The following is a 26,503-nucleotide window of genomic DNA, read 5'->3' on the forward strand; positions in this document are numbered from 1 at the left end:
GTCAGTCAGATGCGAAGGCTGATGCTGGCATGTGTGTCAGTATGGTAACTGTGACATGTTTGGCAATAATATCACAGGAATGCTCATTGTCAGGGGACACAGACAACATATAGGTTGCAAACATGTGGATATCCCATGTACATCTGTACAGATTGACTGATATGGGCTGTATAGTGTTACATGGTGCATGTGAGGCAGATGCCATTAACAGGGTCTTTAAAGTAATGTCATGGGTAGGGGGTCAACAGGCCTTAAAATGGTATAACCTACACACAAAACAGCCACAGGGGATAAGCTTCACACACTACTATAGTTATCGGTATTGAGATTAGAACCCCTAGCTATCTAACTATTTCAACTATAGTATTATGCAGTTATTGCACATGCCACAGAGTTTAGAAGGTAGACAAATGTATACAGGTACATCTAGGATGAATGACATCAGCAGGCCTTGTAAAGTAGGGCAATGGAGCATGTACTATGTGGTAAATGGGACAAATGGTATAACCCACACCCCCAGAGGATATGATTCTCACTCAAACACACTGATGTGAGTCTCACAAACAGTGTTACAGTTGCCAGTATAGAGATTAGAACCTCTACCTATCTAGTTATGTATATTACAGTGTTATGCAATTATCACATGCACCACATAGCTTATAGGATTTAACACAAGGTATGTTTAAGGTGATTACATCAAGGGCCCTTGTAAAGTATGGCAATGGGAAATATACATGGTGGGAAAGCTATAAAAATCCATTTCCCTCCAGACATACATACACACACACACACACACACACACACACACACACACACACACACACACACACACACACACACACACACACACACACACACACACACACACACACACACACACACACACACACACACACACACACACACACACACACACACACACACACACACACACACACACACTCACACACTCACACACACACAGACACACATACACACACACACACACACACACACGCACACTCACACACACACACTCACATTCACACACTCACACACACTCACACACACACACACCCACACACACACACACACACACACACACACACACACACACACACACACACACACACACACACACACACACACACACACACACACACACACATTTGTCAGACCTGAGAGTAGAACCCATGCTTATCTAGTTATTTATGCTATAGTATTATGCAGTTATTGCATATGTTACAAAGCTTACAGGGTTGACAACTGCCCAAAGGTGCTGGTAAAGTGAATGGCATCAGCATGACTTCTAAAGTAGGGCACTGGGTGGAAAAGTCCTCAAAATACCTCATCCTATAAACATACACACTTACAAACTCTTGCACATACACTTATAAACACATTTGCCAGACGTGAGAGTAGAACCTCTGCCTATCTATTTATTTGTACTATAGTGTTACACAGTTATTGCATGTGCTACAGAGCTTATAGGGCTGACAATTGCCCAAAGGTGATTCTAAGGTGAATGACATCAGCATGACCACTACAGTAGGGAACTGGGTAGGAAAGCCCTCAAAATACTTCTTTCTACAAACATACAAACTTACAAACTCATGCACATGCACTTTTGCACACACACTAGCCAGACCTGAGAGTAGAACCCATGCCTTTCTAGTTATTTATACTATAGTGTTATACAGTTATAGCACAAGCTACAGAGCTTATTGGACTGACAAGTGCCCAAAGTGCTTCTAAGGTGAATGACATCAGGAGGACTGCTAAAGTTTAGCACTGGGATGTGTACTGGGTGGGAAAGTTCTCAAAATACTTCAGCCTATAAACATAAACATAAATACACACACACACACACACACACACACACACACACACACACACACACACACACACACACACACACACACACCTACATAGGGGATAGAACCCCTGACTATCTAGTTACTTGTACTATACTGTTACATAGTAATTGCTTGCATCACAGAGCTTATAGGGCTGGGGCTGTGCAAAGCTACTTCTAAGGGGAATGACTTCAGCAGGACTGCTAAAGTAGGGCACTGGGAAGTGTTGTGGGTGGGAAGATCCTCAAAATACATCACCCTATAAACATACACACTAAGACACACACGTGCACACACATTTGTCAGAGCAGGGGATAGAGCCCCTGCCTAATTGCTTGTACTATGCTGTTACATAGTTATTGCATGTGCTACAGAACTTATAGGACTAGGGCTGTGCAAAGGTACTTCTAAGGGGAATGATATTAGCAGGGCTGCTAAAGTAGGGCACTGGGAAGTGTTGTGGGTTGGAGTAGCCTAAAACTGTTTCACCAACAAACAAAGAAACACACACTCCCTCCCTCTCACACTTACCAAGACTGAGATAAGAACCCCTATCTAGCTAGTTATTTGTACTATAGGGTTATGCAGTTATTGCACATGCTACAGAGCTTGTAGGTCTGATAGGTGTCCAGTGGTACTTGTAAGATGAATGACAGCAGCAGATCTTGTGAAGTAGGGCAATGGGAAGTGTACTGAGTGGGAACAGTCTCATAATACTTAGACCTACAGACACACACACACACACACACACACACACACACACACACACACACACACACACACACACACATACACACACAAAGGCAGGTGATGTGATATTATAACCCCACCTCAGTACTGTTACACAATGGGGTTCAACTTTTATGCTAGCACATGCAACTGATTACAATCGGTATACCACTGTCTGCAGCAGGACATCACTCTATGCCATTCAGGGTATCTGTGTGTGTGACTCACTCTGTGTGTGTGTCCCCCTGTGTCTCTCTCTCTCCCTCTATTACTGTCTGTCTCTCACTTACCCACATCTATGTGTGTGTATGGTTGACATGCTGTTATCTGTTGCCCATATATATGTCTGCGTATCACATGCAACAGATGCAGATATATCACATATGGGCCATCTAGAGCTAGCTGAGGGTAATCCTGTCTGATGGGTCTGTGTAGGGACAGTTATGGTGTACATAGCTGCCTGCATGCAAAGGCATATATACACAACACAGTCATATAGTCCGATGTGTGTTCCAACATGGCCTGTGAAGTATAGGAGCATGCCCAATGTGACCTTCTATAGTGATAGCGGGACTCCATTCCAGAGATAGGTGTACTCTGATCTGGGGTTTTGTGTGCTACAGCCATACCTCTCAGGAGTAAACAGGACTTTCCTAGGGGCTCTGGGTTTGTTTAGCAGACATTTTCTGACATATCTTAGTCTGACACTGCAATGTATTGTGTCATTACCTAATGACAGACATCCTCAGATCATCACAGTTCTTTGTCAGAGGAATACATGATGTATGATGCACAGACCAATATTATGAGCCCAGCTATATACATTTTTGCACAACAAGGCCAGTTGGGAGGTGTGGCTACAGCCAGTTGACTGATGATGCTGTGTAAACAGTCCAGCAACTTGGTGATATACTGGCTGGGGATCTCCTGCTTGTGTGGTATCTTTCTTACCTGAGATGCCATATGCTGGTGTGGTCATACCTCTCAACTGTACATTGTTGTCCAGTCTACATAAACTTGTGTTTTTATGGCAAGTTAGTTGCATATGATTGAAGACTGACATTACAAAATAATGACAGACATTACTGTTTTAGACTACATAACCTTCAGACAATTCCCGCTAATGCAAAACCTCTTATCCTACCAACTTTCTCAGTATGTAAGGGGAAATATTTACAACACATGCCTATCATCGTGCCTTTGTCCCACTTTTATGACTTTGTCCAGATGTCTTGCTGTCAGAGGTTGGGAGGTATGGGTGTGGGTACAGAATGCATTCTACTGTGCAGACATGTCCATTATATGTGTAGTATATTCCACATAGTACTGTGACTTCCAGGTATGTCAGTAGCAGGGCAGTAGGTGTAGCTGATATGCATAATAGTTGGCACTGCAGTTCTCTGCACATGGCCCTGACAAAGACAGCACTGTACCTAGGTCACTAAAACACAACAGCCAGGAGTAAGTGCTGCCAAACCCTGACAGTATTAACCACGCATACACATAGCTTATTGATCCTGCATATTGTGGACATGCAACAAGTTATCATGTATATTGGGACAGCCCTGACAATGTATGCTCTGCTGCTATTTCCCTGCAAACATACATGTTACTTCATTTCTATGGGAATATGGGGTGGGGGCACACCTGTCAACTGTACACATTTGCACAGAATGTGCTGATATTTGCTTTACATTTTGATTCCATTTAGCATACTATTGTGCCCTGTCTTGGGGACCAGAGGCATATCACTAAAGGCCACAGGTCAGATTGTAATAGCATATGTTTGAGTTTCAGACTTCTTACCTTTCAGAGCCTTACTGCAACTGCAAGACCTGCTGTGCTATCACTGTGTAAGTCTGTAGGGGGTATTTCAACATTGCTGGCATTTGTGGCCTTTGCCAGACATTTCTTTATGGTTTTCTACAGCTGACTTTCTGGGTGAGGCTGAGGGGTGAGTATGGGACCCCACACTGACATCCATTCCTGTGACCTATGACCCCCAGTTGGTTGCCCCCCTCACATATACTGCAGTGGGATTTGCCACCTTGGGTACTACTGCATAGTGTGGAGAGGCCAGTACTGAGCAGACATTTCCTGGTGTCCCACATAGCTGTCAGTTGCCTGCTGCTATCCCAGTAGGCCACCCCATTTCCTTGCATGCATGCAGCAATACCATAGATATGCTACCAGAACATACTAATACATTCATTTATTGTTAAAAAGACTGACTTACCTTGTGCCTGTGGCAGTTGTGTGGCTGGTGCTTGAGGGCTGCCTATGTTGGATGCATGCAGCACACTGCTTATACATGGTAAGTTACAGGTAGTGTGATGTGTGTGTCATTCATTTTTATTGTGAGTGAGAGTCAGAGAGAGGTGCCAGTCCCTGGGTGCCTACAGTGTCAGTGTGTGTGTGCTATGAGTTGCTTCTTTGCCAAGGCCAGGCCATACTGGGCACGTCTCCATCTGCCTAGAAGTGCTGGCTCAGGGGGTTCCTCCTCCAAGTCCCTCTGTGCTTGTGGGGACCTTGGCAATGGTGGGGAGGCTGTGTGGCTCTTCTTGTGCTGTTCCTGTTGCAGTTGTTTCTACAGGATCATATTGTGTAGTAGGGTACATACTATGAACATGTGTGCACATGTGGCTGGAGAGTACTGCAAGGCTCCACCAGATATGTCAAGGTGGTGGAAGAGTGACTTGAGCATCCCAAACACATGCTCTATAATGATCCTGGTTTATGTGTGTGCCTCATTATGGCGTTCTTGAGTGGGTGTGTGTGCATTTCTGATGGGTGTTATCATCCATGGCTCCAGTGCATAGCCAGCATCCCCCATCAGATGGCCATAGGGGATGAACCCCCCGGCAAATTGCTGATACAGCTGTGAGGAATGCCAGATGTGGGAGTCGTGATAGCTTCCAGGGCTACCAGCACACACATTCATGATAATGTCCTGGGCATTGCACATGACCTGGCGGTTGGAGTGGAATCCCTTGTGGTTTATGTAGAGCCTATCACACTCACTGGGTGGTGCTTTGATGTGGATATGCGTGCAGTCTATGGCACCCAGTACCTCCGGGTAGTCTGCTACATGATGGAAGAGGGCCATATTGTTGGCCCACTCCTCATGGGTGCTGGGGAAGTATATGTGCTCACCTATATGTGGTAGCATGGCATCCAGGAACTGGTGGAGTACCCTGGATGCAGATGCCTGTGAGACCCCCATGATGTCCCCAGTAGGTTTTTGGAAAGTACCTGTAGCTAGTATTTGTAAGGCTACACATACCTTGGTATCCACTGGGATGGGTTCTCCTCTGTTGGCTTTGGGTCTGAGATGGGACCGGCACAGCTCACAGAGTTGCTGTAGTATGTCACTGTCCACCCTGTAGCAATCTATTTCCAGATCATGTAGTCCATGCTAGGTTACCCTGGGCTGAACTCTCTTCTCCTCCTCCTCAGTCTGGGGTGGCAGCCTTCAGCACATACTGATGTATCAAAGTGACAGCAGCCCCTAACATTTTGTCGGTTAAAATTCCCCAGAGAGTGTACATCAATAGTGCAGAGTTTGTGGGAAAAAACAGACTGAAAGTTATTTGCACAATTTATGCTGTTGTGCTGTAGATGCTGCCTGTATGATTGGCTGGCTATAATACATTCCACCTGCTTTCTATTTTCTTTGTACTTGATTGCTTCTATTCTGCTATTTCCCATTTTTTAAAATTTTTTCCCTTCCCATTTCCACCTCTTTTAAGCCCCGAGGCACCCCGCACAAACCCGGTGCTCAAATGTAAACAGTTCTGCTAATTCTGTTTTTTTTTAGATGCAGTGCTCACCACGCAAACCCGTTTAGCTGAAGTAAACACTTTGAAGCAGAAATGGTCCTTCCCTGGACACGAACACACTCTTTGTTTCATGGAATAGGTCAATACAGCCTCGGACACACCCTTTTGCTTAGCTGTGCTAGCTAAGCTCAAATGAGAGCCGTGGAGCTCCAATGTGCTTACACCAAGCATGACACACCCCCTTTTCATGTCAGTTGCTCCTCCTGCTCACACTGCAGAATTATAGCTCCTACACAGTTAGGTGCAGCCAGAGAATGGTCTCCCATTTTGTGATTCAGTAAAATTTGCTCATTTGCATACCCCACTGCCTTAGTCCCTGGTTACACCTCTACACCAGAGCCTTCCTCCTTAGCAACCAGTGTTACCTGTTATTGTTTTGAGTCTGCATGCCATAGACTATAATGGCAAAATGCAGATTTCACTTAAAATTGTCTTTTCACATTTTTTTGTACGCCACTGCCCTATGCTTAAACGGCTGAAATCGGGCCCAAAAAATTAAACTTTGATTTTCATATTTTTGCAACACTTTTCCATGCCAATGGCCATATATCTGGCCATTGGCACACCTAAGGATTATAATACATGCTTTATTTTGAGCTGTCATGCCTCTGTTTTGATTTTTGCAGAAATTTATTTGGCTAGTAGCCAATTACATTTCTGCAGCAGACACTATTCTGGCACGGATGCCTGCCTGCTTACTGAATCACTAATTTACCTCATTTGGATGGTTTTCACCATAAAATGAGGTAATTAGCATTATTCAGTGGTGTCTGTGCCAGAGTAGAGCAGCCAGGCTCATGCATTCCCCCAGCCTGGTTTACTGAATCGCACAGGCTCCGAACTCCGTGTTTGGGCTGTGCCCCTATTTTAACATGGGATTTTCGTTTACTGAATCAAGGGGAATATATGGGGCTTCTCTCAGCATTTATGTGTACTTCATCTAAGAGATCTTTGGTGTTTAAGTGTGTCAGCAAATGTGGGTCTATGTGTCTGACTCATGCTGTTTGTGATGGGTGCTGCCTCAGGATGCCCGTATCCACCAAGCTGGTAATGAAAGTAGTGGGAAAGTGCATATCCATGGCAACAGGCCCTTTTTTATTGATTAGACAGTTATGGTGAAAATAAAGTCAGGAGTATCTGGTTTGCAACTCTGGGAGCAGTGCTTGTCACTGTGGAAAACTAGTTGCCCTGTCTACAGCTAGGTATTGGTGAAATTCCAACCACTTAAGGGGAAACTACTAAAGTAGACCCTGATGATTTATGGATGAACAATTTAGGGAGATTTTCTGAAGTTAGGTTAGATAGTAGGTAATCAAGCAGTACTTACTGAATAGAAATAATTAGCTTTGTCAAGAATCATGAATAGTGGGGTTTCACCTTATTGGCTACTGCTGGACTACTACTAGTGCTGGTCCCACCACAGCTTGATGCTGCTGGGATACAATGCCCCTTTGCTTCTTCTCTCACAAGAAGCAAAACAGTAGCATTAATCCCAAAATGTGAAGCAGGCCACATGATGTTTGGTGATCAACAGTCTTGCCCCAGATGATGTGGGGATCTCTGGACTTGTTGTAGCCTTTTCCTAGTAGATGCCTTGAACTGCAACCAGACCAGTCAGGAAGGTCCCACTCGCTGCCAAATCAGAGACAGTTGTGAATCAATGTTTTTTGTTCCTTTTCTCTTGAGGAGCAAAACAGTAGCACAAATTCCAAAGTGGCACCTATGAAGCAGCTATCATGCTTTCTGGTACTCAGCTGTCTCCAGGAAGCAGTGTCTCTATGCTCCTTCTCTCATCAGAATCGAAACAGAAGCACTAATCCTATGATGATGACTACTGACAGGCAGAATGTGAGCTCTTGAATGATTGATGGTCTTGATGTTGCAGATTTTAAAGGTAAGATGGAAAAATGGATTACCATCCTAAGGGTTGCAGTGTGCACTAAGCAGTTAGATATGAAAGAGGGGTAGTTCAAACTTTAACAGTCTAAGAGGAGTGCCACTAATTTTAAATGAGCAAGATAAATTGGATGGGGATGGGCACTTAGTTTTCTGGATCTATGGAATACAGTGGGGAGGGGCAATAGATTTAAATAGCTGAAGGGGGAATAACTTCACAAAATGATTTTTTTTTGCTTACTGATAGTCAATGAAGGAGAAGAGGGAAGGAATTATGTGGTCAAATTAACACAAAGGGTGGCAACTAGATGGACAAATAGTTTAAAAACACAGAACAAGGTGAGAGGGTGGGGAAATTTAAATTTCTGTGTAACTCACAAGAGGCACAGAATACAGTTAAAACACAATGTAATGAAAATAAACTGCAATGCACACAATACAAGAAAGCAATAATGCAATGCAAATTACAAGAATGTATTACAAGAAAGTAATATAAGGAAAACAATCTAACATTTCCCTCAAAGCAGTCTATGGTAGAGTCTGAGAGAGCTTTTCCAATGAATCCTTGAAATATTTTATTTTTACCCATAAATATAAGGTTTAGTTCATAGTTAAACGCTCTTGCTCAACATGTCCTTGACCATGGTCTTAGACATTCTTTTAAGTTTAGAGTATTAGAAATAGTAAAGAGGACTCATAGATTAGGTAATTTTAAAAACAAACTTGAAGAGATAGAGAATAAGTGGATAGTTAGGTTGCAGGCACACAAATATGGTTTAAATGGCAAAGTCACGTTAAAACCATTTTTAGCAGCATGACCACTTAAACACTGATTTTAGCTTGTATTCGCACATATTTGTATGTCTTGTCCTATGAAATTAATACTTATACATGTTTTTAGATTTTTGTCAATTTTATATATGGTGTTTCAAGAGCATATTTCTATGACAATGTTATTTATCCGTGATTAGCCCCATTTGTATTTTAATTGATTGCAACCAATTCACTTAATTTGTGAATGCCTATTAATTAAGGTGTATTTAAGGAGTTGGCTTTTTACAAACATTTTATGGAAGTCTGATGAAGCGTCGTAGGACGTGAAAGCGCTTACTCCCTGGATCCTGTTGTTATTCTCTACAATAAACGGTAAATTCATCACAGTTTTTGGAATTATTTCAGCCATTGGTGCACTCTTGGTCTTTTATTGCCTTTAGTTCATAGGTAATTAACCTCAAGTGACTTATTCTAATTTCTGTGTGATTTAGAAGAGACACTGCTCTGGTCTATTCCTAGTTTAAATATGCAATAGAAAACAGAATACAGTTAAAGCACAGTATAATGAAAATACACCATAATATACACAACTGAAGAAAGCAATAAGGCAATGCAAATTAGAAAAAAAGTAATATAAGGATAAACACACTAACATTTTCCTCACTGTAGTCTATGTCAGAGTCTGAGTGAGCTTTCAAGTAAAGCCAATGTACATATTTTCAGGTAGTGGTCAGCTCTGTGTACTGGATCAAGATTTCCAAGAAGTCAGATCCATGGGCATTTAGAATAATTAAGTTATGCAGCCTGAGTCAGGGCATCTGCATTGGGTCTATTATTGCAGGTATGCTTAAAGTTATATTCTGAATTTGGTTTTGGTTGAAATATCCCTTAACTGTGAGGGAATTCCTGAATTTTTGGGCTAGGAAAAAAAACAGTAATTGATGCAGTGAAGCTTAGTTCTGGGTGTCTGTAGAGCTGGCCCAGAAATGGATTGCTTTCTGAGTTTATAGGTGGGGAGAGTAACTTAACTGAACAGATTCCTTTCGCCCAGTAACACAGTTGAATTTTCACACATTTCCTGTTTACCTCCTCATATTTTAAAGCATTCATTTGTTGCCTGATAGTCTTAATTTACCCTTGAAGATATGGGTTGAAACTCATTGTCCTCTGATAAGCCCAAGTTTAACTTCCATAATTCTCTTGACCACTCTTGGAGTTGTCTCATTTTATGAACATTCTTAGCCCTTTTCAACCATTTCATTCACCTCCCAACTCCATTTTAAAGACCTCTCATTCCTCTTCTGGGGCAACTTATTTGGATTCTGCAAGATTCAGATGGGAACCTGACAGTGTCTTGAGCAACTCCTTATCATTGCCGTATATTGGTAGTAGATGTCAAAGTATCATCATAAAGGTGGACAGGTCAGCACCCACGTTTACATATTCCATGATAACATAGCTATGATCTGATAAAGAATAGGGTGTTATCTCTACCAAGGGAATTCCTCAAAAGAGTTACTAACTGATATTCAGTCGTGCTTGCTGCCTTTCCTAGTGATGCAATGAATGTAAAACTAATTATCAGGAGTCTGAGCCCTCCAGAAATCACACAAACCAAGCACTTTTAAGTTTGTTTGTAGTCTAAAATCCTTTATTAGGTGGTCTGATTCTCCCAGCTTGAAGCATAGGATCCAGGACAATGGAAGACTCCCTACCCAGCAACAAAAGGAAGAATGTCAAGATTTCATTCAGTTGTTAGCTGAAAGAGATTGTATAGGGGTATGCAGTCATCTTGCTGGGGCTACAAAATTTGCCAAAAGAAGTCTCCTCAGGTATCTTCACCAGTGCAAAAATCCATTTCTATTTCCTATTCTGCCTTTCCTTGACTGATCTTCAGATAAGCTTGTTATGAATTAAAACAGCACTCTGTCTCTGAGCTGAATAGATTAACTTCAACCAGGCCATAGGTTACTTATTTTCATAATATATTTTCTCTTTAAATACATTTCCTGATGCAATGCAAGTTTTTCTGAATCACAAATGTTCTCTTTACAGGTGTTCACAGTCCTTATACACTACTTGTAACATTTAACAAACTGAGATAAACTAAACTGAGGACTGAACTATGCCAAGTGTAGTTCTACAGAAATGGGAACAAAGGAGATAAGTTAAAAAGAATTAGTAACTATTTTAAACAATGTGCAGACCAACAATAAGTAAACAGTAGATCCAATATACAGTTTTCTGTGACTTCTGTTCTCACAATTAACAGACTGCTTTATATTATAGACACAACCTTCCTAAATGAATATGCACAAGTTACATAAATGCAGTAAAAAATGACTGACTGCACTTTCCAGTGAATAATGTCTGATTTTGTTATTTTGTGATACCAGCTCTCAAAAAATGTATATCAATGTACAGCAACACTGGCACTCTATAATAATATAGTGTACTTTTCCAGTGGTACAGACAGTGACCCCAGTAATTACAAGTAAATACTAAGTGAAAACCAGACTTAGTGCTTGGTATTGTTAACCATACACACCTTGAATATTTTGTCATAGTATTAATTGAGTCTATAGTTGGTTCTCACATGACAACAGAGAAATGCACGTATTAGTAGCATTAACTTTCCTAGCCCTGTAATCCATTAATATACTACATTGGTTATTATACATGTCACTCTGTTACTTAAATTGCAAGGACCCCTGCCTTTTATTATAGAAGAAGCAATGTTCACATTCCAGTACATCTTTGTCCCACAGACCCCCTACCCAAACTAATCATGATACAGGAAGGCCAGTGTGACCAGTTTATTTACATATCATAATACATTTATAATTATCTGAACCATCAATACAATAACAGTAGATGATCTTATTTAAAACAATGACAAACCAGCCTCTGAGGCCTCATTGTGCCAGAGAGCCATTTACTGGGTAGCATGACAGATGATACCCAGTGGTCAGCTTGCTCATCCCTCAAGCCACATGGCACACCCACTATGTCGCCTCAGCCAAGTGTGACAATTCCACCAGTGGAGGACTTGCTTGCTTGCTCCGTCTATTATGAGTAGTAATAAACTGGTTCAAGAAAGGAAGTGGGAGGGTGAAAGGGGGTGGGGCAGTACAGTGACTGCACCAGTAGAAACAAAGGAGGGGAGGGGGGAGGAACTCACCAGCAGCTCTGCTAGATTTGACAGCTCAAAACCTTTAGCTCTGGAAAACATAACATATCGGAGCCTGAATAAGGATGACATGCCCCTGCCACTAAGAGCAGCCTTGGGGACATATACTTCTATTGTGAATAACATTTATCCATTCTCATTATATTTTGGCATCATGGCACAAGACAAAAGTGCTTGCACTTCTATGGCAAAATCAGTTGTAAAAGATGGGGTATATATGTATGGGTCTCCTTTAGATCGTCGAACTTACACTCCGCCGAATTTAAAATTATCGAGACAATCTAAAGGAGTCCTGTATCGGTATATATATATATATATATATATATATATATATATATATATATATATGTGTGTGTGTGTGTGTGTGTGTATGTGTGTGTGTATATCTATATCTATATATCTCTATATATGTATATATAAAATAACCAATTCCTTGAGACATAACACCAGATGAAGCAGATGAGCAAGTAAAGGAAAACCAGGACAAGTGGTTCTGCTATTTTATTAAAATCACAATACACACAACAAAGTGCTTTCGTCCAAATACAAAGGACTTCATCAGAGTTGTTAATTAAATTAACAAGCAGCTTTTACTAATAGACACCAACCAATCATAACACCCTCAACATTTAATGAATAAATTCATAAAGGTATAAATCATAAGAAATAAAAATGCACCAGTTCATATGTACTAAAACTATAAAGATAATAATACAATAGTAAATATATCCAAACATTCATTTTAAATTAAACATAAATGTATCAAGCTTATTGTTCCAAAATTAACTTGTAAAAAAACTAAATATATATATATATATATATATATATATATATATATATATATATGTATGCATGTATAGATATAAATAAATGCCAGCTTTAAACCATAACAGTCCCTAAGAGTTCATAATTAAAGCTTACTAGCTCACATCCTTAAAACAGAAATATTGTCATTGAGACCGGGTGGGGGGTGACGCGGTAACTGAGGTATTAAGCCTTAACTGCCAAACCAGTTCTTTGGAATCAAGCAAACTATCAATGTCACCACCTCTAACAGCCCTCAGTACCTTGTCAGTGATAAAAAATACACATTTCTTAAATTCATTACAATGTGCACAATGCTTATTAAGGGCATTGGTAGATTTATTTTTTTTAATGTCATACAGATGTCCTCTGATTCTTTCTTTTAACTTCCTATTGGTGTTACCAACATAGAATGCATTACACACTGAACAGGTTGCAAGATAAACTATCCATGACATGTCACAATTGCATCTACCTGGACATACAAGGGTTCTATCAATACCTTCCACAGTAACATAAGCCCTTTGTGAATGTATCTACAGTATTGACAGCATCTGCAAGCACTCATGCAACTGGATCTGCTTTCATCATGATTACTACCAGTGTTACTTTCCAGCAAATTATAAAATAGATTTATCTTTACTATAAACAATTGTTCGACAACCTGCAACTAACCTTTTTATATTAGAATTAAACACAAGATTCCAATTTTTCTTAATAGATCCAACATATTTATGCACATCACTACTAAAGAGAATTATGAATGATACACTGTCTAATGTTAAAGCAGGATTACTGTTGACTGAAATCAGTTTGAAGAATGGTTTGAAGTCCCAGAAACATTGGTAGAATTAGTACAGGCTATGTACAAGGACCCAGTGACTCAAGTACGAACAGTGTTTGGCCTCACTGAGGGGTTCCCAGTGGGAGTGGGTGTACACCAGGGTTCAGCTCTGAGCCCACTGCTGTTCATACTGGTAATGGACTACATCAGCAAACAGTTTGGAGGGGTCAGAGCAACAAAGCTGCTGTATGCACACGATGTGGCAGTACAGGCAGACTCTGATCTAGAACTTCAGCAAAGGATAGGAGAATGGAATGCAAATCTGAAGGCACATGGGATGAAACTAAGCACAGATAAGACAGTGGTAATGGCAGCAGATTGGGGAAATTAGAAGAAGCTGAGAATAGAGATAGATGGGAAGATAGTGGTACAGGTAAACAGCTTCAAGTATCTGGGAGGGGTGGTTGAGGAGAAGGGTAGTCTGAATGAAGAGGTCAAAGCTAGAATCAGAGGGGCTGCAGCCAACTGGCATAGAGTGTCAGGTGTAGTCTATGACAGAAGAATGCCAAAGAAACTGAATAGTAAGGTGTACAAGACCGTGGTGCACCAGTACTACTGTATGGTACAGAAACCTGGGCAGTAAAGGCAGAACAGTTGAAGAAGCTAGAGGTGATGGAAATGAAGTGCCTGAGAAAGATGGTAGGATGCACAGTGTGGGACAGGTGAAGAAATGAGGACATAAGAGCAGAAGCCAAAGTAGTTCCAATTGCAGAAAAGATCAAAGAGAACAGATTACGATGGTATGGGCACATGTGTAGAAAATCAGAAGACAATCTGGTGAGGGAGATTTGGGACAGACAGGAAGAAGGTAAGAGGAAGCTAGGGCATCCAGCAAAGAGGTGGATGGATTGTGTGAAAGAAGATCTGCGACAGTCAGGCATGAGTGTTGAAGAAGGCAGGAGAGTAGCACTGAATCGAGAGAGTTGGCGACAGATAATACGATACCCCGACCCCATGTAAATGGGAAAAAGGGAATGATGATGATGATGTTGACTGAGATCCCAAACAGGGTCCTATCAACAATCTGATCCACCTTTAACTTTAGAACTGGTGCAAATTTGCAATGTCAATCTAGATTAAGCTGTACAAACTGTTCTCCAAATATTACTCCATTGTCAGAAAGAGTCACGTGAGTACCCAGTGTAATTCTGAATTTAACTTTGATAATTGTCTCCATGCACCAATATTTTCTTTTGGTTCATCTAATGTGGGGTGTAAAGGGAGTCTGAGGGTATAGCTTAATGACTTTGAGCTCAAATTATCGAAATTGAGGAGCATTCAGTTGGAGAATGCATATTTTTACAAATGTTTATGGGTCAGACGTGTCCCCAAAGGGTTGAGGGTTTTGAAATTCCCGAATGGGATTGATTTTGACTTTTTGTTGTATAAAGAACATACTGAGCTCTTTGATTACACTGGGTTTAAGATAACTGAACTGCTCCTTAAGGAAAATGAACATAGATTGGAGCAGCTTACTAATGGGATCAAAGTATTGAATTCTTCTATCTTCACTGATTTACTTTTTCCTTCCTATATGGTGGAACATAATGACATTTTTGGTAAAACAGGCAAATTTACTGAAGTTAATAGGGCATGCAAGATTAAAAAAATTGGACATGGATAAATATGATTACAAAACCAGTAAAGCATATCCTATACCATTTGGTCCGAAACACACAGATAAGGGAAATTCTTCTAATGTACCCACAACTTTGGAGAAATTTTGGTTATTGGGAACCAGGCTTAAGAACATCAGCCTTTTTAGCCAACTCCCAGGTTCACTGCTCAGAGAGATTAGCGAATATAGGGTGGATCCAAGTATTTTAATATCAACACAGGCCCCTACAGTGGTCAACATCCAAGAAATAAATGAAAGGGGAAGAGGAAAATGAACAGACATTAATTAATTGTGCATGTGGTTGTTTTGTAAGCTTTAGGTTACTGACTGATGATTCCTTTAAATTTTTAACTTAGCTAATGCCTCTGTATTTGACAATGCATTAAATGTATTTAAAAATGGATTTAATTTTATCCCTAGTTTCAGACTGGATTTAATTAAAGCATTGATACAGTTCAAGCTTTTCACTAGGAACTTCAATCTTAATTTTTTTTTTCGATGAGGCTAAAGTTTCCTCTGACTCTCCTTTTTATCTCACTAAGAAAAATGTTTTTGTACCCCTATGAAATCCCTGGGTGGTGGTGTTTGAATGGATATGTGAAGATCAGTTTAGAGAGATTTATAAACAGAGAATTAAAAACACTGGAGACATCATGATAAGTGAAAAATGTTATTTATTAGAATTTACAAAAAAAAAAAACAGGAATTTCCATATAATGAAACTGTACAAGGGAGGTAGGGTCATTATTATAGATAACTAATTTGTTAACAATGTTTACAGAACTGTAGGTTGTATATCAAAATTTATAAAGTGTAGGAAATCAAATATTGTGAAATCATTGCTTATTAGTTACATTAGACCCAAACTTGAGTATGGAATACAATTATGGAAACATTATAAGAAAATAACCATGAATAAAGTGGAAACAGTACCAAGGGCATCCATGGATGTGGAATTTTAAGTTATTATGAAAGACTAAAATATCTGAACTTGTACAGTGTCTCATATAGATATTCAAGATGAGACCATATTCAGGTATATAGGGCATTTACAGACAACTGCATCTAGAAATGTTAGGGATTATCAAAAAGTAGTAGAGAACCATTAGGCAACCTATATAGAAGATTTCATAGGAATAAGAAGTATACTAATTGGTTCTCTGAGAGAGTAGTTGATGTATGGAACAGACTACTAAATTACATTAAAGCAAGCAACAATTTAGATATTTTTAAGAAGAACATGGACACTTATGGGAATAACTGTCTTGGTATGTTGGCAGGCTAGATGGACATTACTTCCTGTGCCTAAAATATTTGTTGTATGTATGTAGGTATGTTGGAAATGTGCAATTACATCTAAAGTACTGAGACAAGAAACCAAGTCTTGTTTTTGGAATGAAAAACATAGAATTTTAAAACAGACACAGGTGGAAAGATTTATATTATATTTATAGATGCTTTAAATCATTGGTGTAGAAGACACTAAACAGAACCTGGTGCTCCCAGGGACATCTGCCTTCTATTCATGTTCCCAATCTTAAGTATAACCCATTTGTGGATACTGAATTAAATCTCAGAATGCCTCCCAAACTCTTGGAATATAGTTAAGGCTCTTTCCATTATATCTCTTATATCACTACTAATCAACAGTTATATGCAAGTAAATGGAAGGAATGTTGAGCATGTGTCCATCTCCTCTTCCCACTAACAACCCCCTTCTTTCTACAAGCCAACCCCTCCACAGCTAATAATAACAATCAGTGAGATATTGGGCAACCTTGTCTAGCCCCCTTGGCAATGTTACCCTATTCTGATATCCCCCATTTATCTAACCTCTAAAAGTAGGCTTTGTGTATAACCTCTCTAGCCATTTAAGACACACCTCTCTGAAATTCCTCTATTTTAATACTCTGAACAGAAAATCCAGATTAACAGAACCAAATGCTTTATTATTGTCAATCAAAACTATCTCCACTCCATTTTGCCCCCCCCCCAGAATATTGACATATAAATGCTACTACGTTCCATCAGTATGTGGCTACCCACCTATCTTGAACAAAGCCAAATTGTTTTTCTTCTCTGACACTGAGGAGTATCATCTCTAGCCTCTAATCTTGCACCTTTGACAAAGTTTTAATTTCAGTATTTATCAATAAAATTAGTACAAACTTGGGCAAGCTTCTATAGGTTTTGGGAATACCACTATAACCCTTCATTGACTGTTGGATTTAAGTCACTATTTGATACAATATTGTTATATAGCTCCATCAAAATAAAGGTGCTATTTGGTTTTCTGTCTAGTTATAGAATTCTGCAAGAAATCCATCTATCCCTACTACTTTATTTAGTTTCAAACTAAGAGTTGCTCTTTCAATCTCAGCTTCTGATACTACACTATCCAGCTGTACTCATTCTTCATCTGTAAGCCACTTGGTGTAGTCTGCCACATATACTTAACCCCCCCCATCCCGATTCCCTCTACCTGAATATAATTCACCATAAAGAGCCTCCCTGATATCATGGTCTCCTTTTATTATTTTAGCCTCTCCATCCAGGACTTGATTCATAACTTTAGCAGTACTCCATGTCTTAAATGCTCATACAATCTGCTTCAGATCTTCATCTCTTTTGAACTACCAATAATCTCACTTCTCATTAATTCTGTTTATCCTCTTCGTGTCTGTAGAAAATCTACTTCTTGTTTAAGTTTCACTTCCTTCTCAAACAAATGATTTTTCCTAGTCCCACTAGTCACAATTGCACTCTGGAGCTCTTGTTTATAATATGTTTGATCTCTCTCTCTCTTTTTCATCCCCCTTCTCTTTCCTTAATTTCCCATCCTATGGCAGTTTCTTAACCATCCTATCAACTAGGACTCAGTTTGTTACCTACAATGAAATTTTCAGCTGTCACTTCCATGACTAATTCAGCAAGCATACATTTAACTTCATCATGTGCCCACTTATAATGTGCCCAACTCCAGCTCTGCTCCTTTGTAAAAATATGGAACTGAAAGCATTGTATCACCATGATCAGAAATGTGTCCTTCCCTTATCTCTATGTTCTTTATCCTCTGCATTTCCTGTGGGACTTTATAAAAATCCAACCTGCTATTTTGATCATAGTTCATAACTAACAACTAGGCTAGTTACTTTGATGGGTCATTATAAACCTAGCCAGTCTACCTCCCAAAGGTGAGAACCAAACACTGTATCTTGTGTCTGTGAGTCACACACCTTAACCATTGTACCAACAGGTCCTTTGAAAATATAACTCCCACTTCTAGCTGCCACACCATCTTCTCACTTCTGGCCATCTGTTAAGCACCTGTTGTGTATTTTTACTGTATTTGGTTTCCCTTTATTATACAATCTATCTGTTGGGACATGTAGAACTAAATTAAAGTCACCTAATAACATAGCATATTGTAGATCATGACTTAATTGTTCCCATATCCCCAGCATTTGTTCAAAAAATGGATGTACCTGATTAGAGTATAAACATTTCCTATAGCCCATTTTTGATGATTTATTGTGACTGTCTATAAAATCTACCTACCTCCTTCAGTTATCCTAACCTATCTGTAACATTAAGTAACCTATGAAATAGTAGTAAACACATTTTTCCCTTCTCCTAGTTTATGGTCTGCACAAACTTTACTATACTGCTTCAAACTAAGGCAGTATGTTTATACAACTTTTGACTTAATCTCCTGGAGTTCTATCACCATAATACCCTCCTGAGAAAGGCCTCATTCTTGATAAGTTTGAGAGGCAAGTGGAAAGAAAGACCATTGCTCCTCAGGTAGCTAATTAACTTTTTCAATGGTTTTGTGGTAATGTTCATTTTAGGGTGAGGAAGGGATGAACTTGTATATGACATTTGAGATGGTTTGAATGGTGGATGCATTTCTTCTATAGGTTGCACTGCTGTAGCAATCAGAGAGAGACCATATTCTGTCTTAACCAGTAAGATCTCTTTCCACTCTCAATACGTTGCTAAACTCTGGCATAGTATTTATTTAATATTTGTTTACTGGGAAACTCTGACTGGGATAGAGACCATTTTCAGTGGAGGCTTGGGGCCTGCTCCAAATGTATATCCCTGGAATGTGGGAGGAAACCCACATGAATGCAGGGAAAACATACAGACTCTACACAGAAGGTACCCCAGCTGAGAATCAAACATGAGAACCTCTTGCTGTGATGCAACAACACTAACTACTGCACCACTGTGCTGCCTAATATAAATGATGCTCTCCTATAAATTCAGTAGTTTTATACCACTGCTTAAACAACATCTTAACCAATCCTGGTCCTGCATATGCTCATCATAAGATTAAGACTCTCCTTAAACAGAATATTCTCGACCCCTCAGTAAAATGACAAAACAATTTTTATACATAACTGCTGCCTGTACAATCCACTAAGTTGCATGCAGGCTTTCTATTTAGTAACTTCCACCTCTGTAACATCTTAGACTGTATAAATGTAACTAATATTTGTGTATAAATGTACATAGAAATGTAACTCCTCTGTGTTTAACTGGAACTTAGTATAATTCAATGTAAGCAATGGAGCTTTTCTCCCTGGGGCCTCCTCTGAAAATGGGTTACTCAGTTGGACTTTCCAGTAAACAAAGACAAATAATTAAATAAATAAGGTAAAAGACAAGAAGGTAGCAAACCAAGTAGGCAGTCCAGAAATAAAATAAACCAGGTGCTTCAAGGGACCAGAACTTGTACCCACAAAGTGTTTATTATCTTACAGCTTAAAAAAATTTAAAAACAAACTGCTGTTGTAAAAAATCAAACAGGTTAGCACTCTCTCCAAGAAATGCATTGTCTAATTGTAGGGACTTATATTTAAAAAGCTGCTTTTGCAGGAGGTGAATTTGTTCAATAAGCATTAAATGCTTACCATTACTTAAAGCATTTTCTTCTTGCCCTTCTAAAGTGGATGTAGTATCCAACCACCTATTAAACTGAGAAGGGCAAGCATAGTCATTAATAAAAGAACTTTCACCAAACTATTGTCCATTGCTGTTACCTCTTGCTTGAATATTCCTTTGAGTTTCAGTCTCCGGAATAGGACTGCCACCAACATGGCATCATGACTACCGGGGATTCACAAAACTTATTTTCCAATGCAGCTGGGCCTTTTCATAGGTTCATAGGTAGGTACTAGGCTATCGGCCCAAGGGCCTACATAAGCCTAGCCAACAAGGTTCACTGGCTTACGCCACCCAAGAAAGTTATTTTTCTGTGCCACAGTTGAGCAGAGACACAGGATTGATCCCCGGGGTGTATTTCCTGTTTCCCATGCACTCATCAAGATTTTTCTTGAAGAGTGCTAATGAAGAACTCGGAGGGATTGGGATTTCTTTAGGTGTAGCATGTCCAACAGCTCTGGGTTTGACATAGCTTTATATGTTAGGCAGAGATCACCTCGGAGTAGGCGATATGCTATGGAATAAAGCTGGAGTTTTTTGAGACGGTCAGTGTAGGACATTTGTTTGAGACCAGTAATCCTCTTTGTGAGGTACTTCTTTGGCCTTTCCAGCTGCTGCAGATGTCTTGTGAGGTAAATTCCAAAAGGGGTATGGTACTCTATAATGGGTCTAATGAGTGTCGAGTAGAGGGGAACAATGACCTCTTTTTTCCTGGATGAGAACCCTTTTATGATGAGGTGTTCCACGTAGAAGGACTTCCTGACTACTGTGATGATGTGACTATCAAAGGAGAGACTACTGTCCATCTGGGTCCCAAGGGTCTCTTATCACACATTCAGTGTTAAGTAGATTGCTGCCTATGTGGTAGTTTATGAGTACAGAGTTTTTACCAAAGGGGATGGCACAGCACTTTTTGGCATTGAGCTTGAGACCATGGCTCTGACACCAGGCATCTGTCTCAGCGAGGCCCTTCTGTAGGATGTCCACATCATTTGGGGATTTGACTATGGCTCCTAGTTTGCAGTCATCTGCGATCTTCATTAGCCAGAGGCCTTCTGTGTTAGCCTGTACTTTAGAGAAGTAGATATCAAACATGAGAGGTCCCAGGACTGAACCCTGTGGTACTCCACTTGTCACCGGTTTGAAGTCAGATTAGGAGTCTGTAGCTTTTACAGTGTGGGTTCTGTCAGTGAGCCAGTTGGCAACCCATCTTGTGATGGAGGGATTTATACCTAGTTTAGTGAGTTTACCTATAATTCCAGAATGGTGGATGGTGTCGAAAGATAGGCTGTGTGCACCACCTTACCCTCATCTACGGTTTTGGTGACTGCCTCAAAGAAGTCGATCAGGTTCAGGAGGCATGATCTGCTTTTCACAAACCCGAACTGGGTGGGATCCAGAGTTTGGAGGTTACCAATGTCTTTGTTTATGAGTTCCATGATGATACGTTCCATGGCCTTGCAGACCAGGATCATCAGGCTAATAGGTCGATAATTCCCGGGATCAGTGGTGGCTCCCCCTTGTGGAGTGGGGTAACTGTTGCTGTGTGCCATTCAGTGGGCACAAAGCCTGATGTGAGGCTATTATTGAACATGGTGCTTAAGTGGGGAGCCAATTTGTTCTGAAGCTCATGTAAAACGCAGCCTGGGATGTTGTCCGGTCCCATGGATGCTGTGTTTTTGGCTTTAGAGAGTGCAGCTTTTACCTGCATAGTTGTGATTACAGGGACTCTGCATTCTTCCTGTATAGATATGGGCCCTTTAGGGGGTGAGGGGGTAAAGTTAGCACTGAACCTATCTGCCAGGATGGTGGCAATATCAGTTGGTTCTGTAATTTTTGTGCCGTTGTGCTGCAACTCAGAGCAGATCTGGGTGTTGCCATTGAGATTCTTGACATAGCTATAGAATGCTTTGTGGTTGTCCTTAGAATTAGTTGCAATTTTGTTTTCATAGCTAGCTTTGGAGGATTTTATAAGGGATCTCAGTTTCTTACTGAGGCTGACCAGGGAGCTCCTCCACTCATGGGATTTTACTCTCTTTTGCAACAGTTTCTTCCTTCTGTTGTACAGTTTGTTTATAGCAGGGGACCACCAGATTGGCTTCATTTTTTGGAGGATAACGTCTTGGTTCTGTTTGGGATAGCATTTGTGTAAGTGCTTATAGAGTGCATTTGTGTAGGATTCAGCAGTTGTAACTGTATTGTCCATCTGCATGGGTGTCATGAAGTTCACCACTTCTGTCTTAAGAAGCATGAAGTTGGCTTTGAAGAAATTTTTTACCATGGTTTCCTTAATGGGGGTTGGGGGTGGGATGTGGATATCAAGGGTGATTATCTTATGGTCGGATCGGACCAATGAGGAGTTGACTTCAGGTATGGAACACCAGTCACTCATGTTGGTAATGACTAGGTCTAAGATATTGTTGCCCCTTGTGGGGGTGTGGATAAGTTGATCCAGGGCATTGGAGTTTATGAATTCCAGAAAGTATTGAGCTAAGGAGTTGGTACACGAGTAGTGTTCCTAGTTAATGGTGGGGTAGTTGAAGTCGCCCAGTATTAGGGTGTTTGGTTGAACCCTAATATTTTCCTGTACATCAAGAAAAGAGGAGTGGGAATCCTGGGGCATGGTGGGGGATCTGTACCAAGCTACAATTTGGATTGCAGTTTTACCCAGAGTTAGTTGGATAATCTCGGATGCATTATGCTGAGCAACTAGCCTGGAGGTGTGGATATCCTTAATGAATATGGACACACCTCCACCTTTGGTGTTTCGGTCCAGGTTACATGGCTGAAAAGTGTGGTATGAGTTATAGCCTGGTAGTGCAGGTGTGCTCTCTGGAGCCTTGAACCAGGTCTCAGTCACTGCACAGATATCAATGTTCTCCATTTTAAGGAGTGCCTTGAGTGAGTGCATTTTGAGACTTCTAGCATTGAGTAGCATTACCCTCAGTTTTTGCTTGCCTGTTCCTGTTACAGTGGTGAATTTGTCATTTGAACTGTGCCTAAAAAAGGCACTATAGGGGCGGCAAGAGCCTTAGACAGTATCTGGAATCCCAGGGGTGACAGGTGCAGGCCATCTGTGGCAAAGCATCGTGGTCTGTCGACCATGTCATCCTAAGCAGACAGATATTGGATCCCCTTAGAATGATACCAGAAGCTTAGCCAATTGTTGAAGTCAATCATTTTGTCCTTGTACTGCGGTATCATTCTGGATGATGGCAGAATGCTACTCATGGCTAGGGTCATACCTCCCTGGGCTATAAGATCAGAGAGCTCTTCCATGTCTCATTTCATGTAGTCCAGGGAGGTATGTCTCAGGTCATTCACACCGACATGGACAATGACAGAGTCATATTTGTACTTGTTGTGGAGTGACCTGAGTGCGTGGGTTATGTGGCAGATCCTGGCACCTGACAGGCAGCTGACAGTAACCTTCTCCTTGTTCAGCCTGGTGAGTGGGACGTCAGTGTACCTGACTATAGAGTCACTTATGACTAGTGTGTTGGGTATGTTGTTTTGCCTTATTGGTTGTGGTTGAGTGGCACACTGAGTCTGTGGGCTATATGTCATTTGGGTTGTGTTGGGGGATGGAGGTTGTTTGCATTTCTGCTTTGGAGGTCTCTGTTGCTTAGACAGCTTATTACTGAGAGCCTCTGCGAATGTTCTTGTGTTACTATGTGTGGATATTGATGGTGTGGATTTAATGAGACTATGTGATGAGTGCGGTGTGGTGCAAATGTTTACCTTCTACTCCTGACTGTCAAGTTCAGTCTTGGTTGGAGAGAGCTTTACCTCCAGTTTGGCTAGATAAGTGCATCTCTCATAGGTTGCGATGTTGGGTCGTAGGAGGAGTGGGTTGTCTGTGCATGAGGCATTTCCTCAAGATGCCCAGATTCATCAGATAGACAGGAGAGAACAGTGGGAGTTGACCCTTGGACATGCCTGAATAACAAACTATTTTCCTCTAGATAAGTGAGGAAAGTGAGTACAAGAGCTATTTTACTCTAAGCAAGTGAGAAAAGTAAGTACAAAAACTGTTTTCCTCTAGGTAATGAGGAAGGATGAGTGCTACAGTAATTAGTAGTTTATTTAGTGCTTACAAGTTCTGAACAAGTGCTGAGTATGAATAAGCAAATTTAAGTGCTAAAACAAAGAATCTGTATCTGCACTAGACGAGTTACAGGACAGAAACAAGTGCAAATGCAGGCTTTCAAATCAGAAAGTTGAGAGAGATGGAAAAGATTGCCCAAATGGCCAATAACTACAATTTCTGGGCCAGAACCAGAACCACTCCTTATATGGTAGACAGGTTTCCTAGTGCTTACCACTCCCACTGATAAGCTAGAAGGCTTCCCTCCAACACAGAAAAGCTTGGGGGGCTCAGAAGCTTACATACAGTCCTGGATACAGCAAATCTGTATCTGGAACACTAGTTACAGGAAAGGTAGGAAACAGGCTTACAGTATTTTTTTTTTTTTTTTTTTACAGAAAAGTAGCTAAAACAGCAGTGAAAACAATTCACATGCAGTGCAAGCTAGCACACTTGAGTATGCAGCAATATTAGACCAAACACAGTTTAAAAATGCAATTAAATTAAAAAGGACTAAAAGCAAGTGCAGAAAGAGCACAATGGGGCGGGCAACTGCAAAAGCCACCACAAGCCAGAAATAGGGAGGGTGGGTGGGACAAAACAGTTTCAGCAGAGATCTAAGCAACAATTAACAGTACAAACTCTAAAACCAAAAAATATACTCAGCTCTGTATATTTGCAGATAGATTGAAAAGCAGTCTCTCAGAACAGGGACAAAACAGTTTCAGCAGAGATCTAAGCAACAATTAACAATACAAACTCTAAAACCAAAAAAATATACTCAACTCTGTATATTTGCAGATAGATTGAAAAGCAGTCTCTCAGAACAGGGACAAAACAGCTTCAGCAGAGATCTAAGCAACAATTAACAGTACAAACTCTAAAACCAAAAAAATATATTCAGCTCTGTATATTTGCAGATAGATTGAAAAGCAGTCCCTCAGAACACAGGTTCCAGCAATGAAATGCAGGCTGTTACTAACAGGTCTAATTTTATGCAAGTGATCCTTGAGTTAGATAACACACAAGCTGTAAAAGCCAGCTATACCAACCGAAGACACAGATGAAAATAGAGGGAGGTGGGGTAAACAGTTTCAGCAGAGATCTAAGCAACAATTAACAGTACAAACTCTAAAACAAAAGAATATATATATTCAGCTCTGTATATTTACAGATAGGTTGAAAAGCAGTCTTTCAGAACAGGGACAAAACAGTTTCAGCAGAGATCTAAGCAACAATTAACAGTACAAACTCTAAAACCAAAAAAAATATACTCAGATCTGTATATTTGCAGATAGATTGAAAAGCAGTCTCTCAGAACAGGGACAAAACAGTTTCAGCAGAGATCTAAGCAACAATTAACAATACAAACTCTAAAACAAAAAAATATATACTCAGCTCTGTATAATAGCAGATAGATTGAAAAGCAGTCTCTCAGAACACAGGTTCCAGCAATGAAATGCAGGCTGCTACTAACTGTTACTAGCAGGCTGTTACTAGCTGTTACTATTCTGCTATTATTTTTGGCACTGTTTTAAATTCTTCAGCAAAGAAGTTGATAGTTATAGTATCTGGTGTTCTATCATTATTTATAAAACTCCCTGAATGAGAAAACCATCCGTGAAGACTGGAAGCATCAGCTCTTCTTAAAATCCAAGGTTTGAGCTAACACCAGTCACTCTGGGCTACTGATCTCTCTAGCACTTACATTGGTCATGTTCATTATCAACTTTGTCCTAACAGGGTCATATCACATCACTGTTCAGGTTAAACGGCGTAATCAGGAAATTATTTTTTTCTCCTAATTTTTCCCTAACCAGCACCAATTTCTGTGGGACCCTCACACAGTCAAGGATGATTAAATGCCCCCCCCCCTGCAGCCATGGGTATTGCAGGAGGTATCTAAAGCTGGCTATGTTGTTAGTTTTAGTGGAAAG

The sequence above is a fragment of the Protopterus annectens genome, chromosome 11.part0 (assembly GCF_019279795.1).
Source record: "Protopterus annectens isolate FY-2018-M chromosome 11.part0, PAN1.0, whole genome shotgun sequence".
NCBI classification, from domain to species: Eukaryota; Metazoa; Chordata; order Ceratodontiformes; family Protopteridae; genus Protopterus; species Protopterus annectens.